Here is a 4,795-nt window from a genome sequence, read left to right on the forward strand (position 1 = left end):
ACACTGTTTAGTTAAACACGTATTTAACACTTCAACTGCCGCTGATTGATAATAAGGATGTCAAATCGTTATATCTTTTCATGTAAATGCGTTTAACTGTAAAATCGTGCTTACATCTTCGACTAAACTATCGCACGTCAGTTGTGTGATTGTCAATTGTTTTGCAGCCTTAACTGCTTAGTTGCACAACTAAAAATCAAGTGTGCGCACCTCCATAGAAGGTAATAGAATACAAAGCGAGACTAAACAGTCGTGCAATCATCATCATCATCATCTCCCCTGCCGTATCCTACTCCCGTAGGGTCGGCGCACCGGGTTTTCGTCCTCCAAAGCACTCTATCATCCGTCATCTCAGTCATCACTCCCTACTTGATCATGTCACCTTTCACGCAATACATCTAAGAGATGGATCTAGGTCTACCTCTACCGGTGTACCTCCACACTCATAACTAACGTCCGTCTTGTTACATGCGATTCATCCCTTCTCATAACATGCTCATACCACGCTATCCTTTTACTCCTTATTTTCTCCGATACTTATTTGAGATAGTTTTCTCAAAGGTATGCGAGCTCTAATGCTTTTAGTATGTCAGTTAGAAAAGCCAATTCAAAAATCTAAGCTTTGCGTATCGGGGTCGGATTTAAAACTGTTATTTTTAAATAACCGTTACTCGGATAACGAATAAAAACGTGTCCAGAGCACTCCGTCACTCGCGGCTCTGCGCTTGACAGACAAAAGGTTTTTAAAATAAAACTGTTCCAATTTCCACTGCTGCCAATACAGTTTTATTTAAACCGGAGAGCTTATCACGAACATTGGTGAGAACGTTTTCATAACGTCATTGTCATTCGATTTGTGTAGCGCATACACGACAAACATCATAAAAATCTAGACAACACTCTCATATCCATAGAACATATTAAAATTGTATAAACATCTGTCCAACAGCTTAAGAACCCAAAGGGGCCGGACACATAATTTTTATTTATATGGTACTCAAAGCCGTAGTTTTTTGTAAATTCGTAAAGTAATTAATGACATGTAAATAACATAAAACCATTAATAAAGGAATTTATTCCATTAAGTTGATGAGAAAGGATAAAACTAAGTTCAATCGATCACTTAACTTTAGTCGTGTGGTGTTTGTCACTTTTTCTTATTACAAGCCATCCATCTTACATACAAGAATGTCCGCCTCGTGATGCCTGTTTAGAATAAAATAAGAAACATAAAATTATTTTGTGGCTAGCTGAAGCTTCGATTGTTTTTTCATTAAACAAAGAAAGGACACAGAAGACAGCCGTGAAGTGAATTGGGAGTAATCCCGTGTTTCGTCTGAGGAGTTTTTTTTTGTGACTGAGTTGTCACTGTTTGCCTTACAGAGGCATTTACAGATTCACCGGGCTTGAGGTGGCTGAGCGCAGATGGCGCTTAGCCTAAACCTCTTTTATGAGTAACTAGGCTCGAGGGCTCCCTCAGGAGCCTAGAGTCGGGCCGTTACTTCGTTATTATTACCGGATTGGGAGGGTACCAAGCTCTTAGAAAAGTGTGACGAGTGTGGTGCCGAAAGGCCAACTTTAATCCCTTTCCCTTCTCATGCTTTTTATTCTAACAAAGAATGGGATATAAACGTGGATTTAATAATGAAAGAGACGGTTAATGAAGGGGAAATATGTTCTTTATGTGCGTTTCCTCCAACTTCGATTAAAGTTAGGCAACGCATCCGCTATTGTGAATATCTATGGGCAGCGGTCGCTTCATTTTAGCGGACTCAGGTGGCTTCTTGCTCGCCAACCTATGAGATAAAAAAAATCCTGCATGTCCAGTCTGTGTTCTACAACTATGCCAAATTTAATCGAAATTCGTTCACTCTTAAGGCTACAAATTCTAACAAACATCCATCCATCTAAAGTTTCGCATTTATAATATTAGTAAGAAGTGAGATACATGACCCTGTCAGTCTAACATCGAAAGAGGTATCAAGGATTTACGCAGCAGCCATTCTTAAATAGCCAATTAAAATTCGATTACGCAACAAATCCAATCTGCGTATAATTGGAAACGTGGCTCGTGAACGAAATACGCTAAATGATTTCTCAAGAGAATGCTCGCAAATTAAAATTGACAATTTTTGTTACATCATAATGGAATAAATAAAAACTGTGTTCATAACGATGTAGTTAGGTGTTATCTTTATAACTGGCTGTTGCTTGCGATTTAATGCGCTTGGAAATAAAAAAAAAAGTTAAATAAAATAGTCTATGTTATGTAATACAATATTTGAAATCGGTCCAGTCCATGAGTTACATAAATCCAAAAATTCAAATCTTTCCTCTTTATAATATTAGTATAGATATAGATAATAAATAAAACAGTAAATACAACTGGCAATACACTATAAAAAGTACTTAAAATAAATAAAAAGTCAATAAAACCGTATAAGCCTAACACAAATAGTCAGGAACTAATGGGTGGTTTCCCAGTAACTTATAACCATTCGTTAGTGTTTTTGATCGACTTCCCAAAAGAAGGAGGTACTCAATTCGTCTGTATGTTTTTTTTAAATATATATTTTATGTCTGTTACGGCATAACTTCGCCGCTAGTGGACCGATTTTGATAATTTTTTTTTTATCCGAAAGGAAGTGGTCCCTTTTTTTTGTTTGATTTTTTTGGTCGATAATTTCATGAAATGCATTTCCGAACTACGTAACTTGATTACTCCTTAGAAACTTAGTTTAACCTAACACTAATCGCTAGGTAATGATAAAATAAATGGGAACTTCAGAAAACCAAGATGCTCACGTTCATAATACAAAACTTGTATAGGTAAGTACAGTCGCGGAAATCCGCGGTGTTCTGCTAAAGGTCAGTGATTCTACTAAGGTTTATATCGCACAGAAGTAATAACTATACTACATAATTAGGAAATGAAAGGCTCGTTAAGTTAATTATTAATCCGAACGCGATAAAATACCCCTCATAAAGGCGTAACTGTTATTTGGGAAGCGTGATTTTTCTTTTATGGAGTAATTGATTTAAACTTAAGTCTTTTAAATAAAATATATTTGTACTAGCTTTCGCCCGCGACTGCATCCGCGTGTAAAAAAAATACAAAAGTAGCAGCCTATGTGGTCTTCCAGACTATCTTCTACGTCTATACCAAATTTCATCGAGATCCGTTCAGCCGTTTAGGCTACAAACTCTAACAAATATCCATCCATCTAAACATTCACATTTATAATATTAGTATAAACATGATGTATTGAGCATATTCTTATAAAATATATCTCAAGTATCTCAAAACTATATGAACGACGAGCTGTCGCCCGCAAGTTTCCTGAGCGCAAAGGGTTACGTGTTACACCATTTTGACAGCGCGGAATCAAAACAAAAGTTATAATACGCCTATCCATGTCAGCTACCCTAGAAGATAATGAGAAGATATAGATAGAAGATAGATATAGATATAAAAGCTTGGATGGATGTTCGTTACTATATGTCTCCAAAACATAATGCATTTCTATAAAATCTGGCACTGGGTTTAAATTCTACCTAGAACTTAGAATGTTCAAAGTATCAATGAAATAACAGAAAACTGCTTTTTTTCTCTTAAATCAAATGTTAAAAATTATCATGTCATCTTTGTAAAATAGCTTAAAGAATTTAAGTTCTAAAGTTGAACGAAAGTTGAAGAATGCGGTTAAAACTTACAAAAATAATAGGCGGCGAAACTTGAAAGTGTCATAAAGAAATAACTTAAGTCGGTACAAAATTGCTTAACACTTCTGAATGGCGTTCACTTGAGGAACTTGTTGGAATTTATAATTAAAAGCCTTTTCTTATGAGTGGTATTTTAGAGAATGATTTATGAAGTAAGGTTATAAATTTTAAGCAATACTTAAGATAATAATTACTTAAATTTGCTTAAAAGTGTCTCAAGCTATGTGTTTTTGATTCTTGTTATTTTGGAATAATCAGTAGAAGGGGGACGAATACGTACAAATACGCTTTTGATTAACGGCAGACGGCCGTCGGCAGTTTTGCTCCTTTCTTTGATGTTGGTCGTTGAGTGAGTGTCGCCCGGAAGCTGGTGTTGTCACAGGCCTCCGACAATTCTATTTGTCTATTGTTGGTATTTATAGCTTATTATTTATTAAATTAACTATTAATAATTATATTTAACATTTTAAACACTATGTATTTAAAATAACAGTTTATTTTGCCGAAGGAATTTTCATAGTGGAAAAATGTTCATTTATTTGAACCATGAAGGGTTGTATTTATTTTTGTCAGTCTATTTGTAGTCTGTTCGCAACGGCAACGTTTGTTTCGAGAAATCCCTAAAACGGTTGGTAGATTTTGACGGGACTTCGACGGGAAGATAGCAGATATATGCGGGAACATACTCTACTTTTTTAAACACAGTGCTGACGAAGTCGTGGGCGACTATTAATTTAGTAATAGATGTTTCGACTTATATATTACTAGCTTAAGCCTGCGACTTCATCTGCGTAAAATTAAAAAATAAAACAAAAGTAGGTTACCTATATGTTCTTCCAGAATATCCTCTAAATCTATGCCAAATTTCATCGATATCCACGCAGTTAACGCTACAAACTCAATCATCCATTCATCTGAACTTTCGCATCTATACATGTAATAAAATTGGAGTGTTTATTTGTAATTTAAAAAGAAAATATCCTGATTTCGGGAAGATGATGTATTTGCGTTGGTGATACCGAAAATCGAATTTAATTTTTTTTCTGTCTGTCTGTCCGCAAGCCGCGTTTGT

Source organism: Papilio polytes, unplaced genomic scaffold (assembly GCF_000836215.1).
Source record: "Papilio polytes unplaced genomic scaffold, Ppol_1.0 DF823901.1, whole genome shotgun sequence".
NCBI classification, from domain to species: Eukaryota; Metazoa; Arthropoda; class Insecta; order Lepidoptera; family Papilionidae; genus Papilio; species Papilio polytes.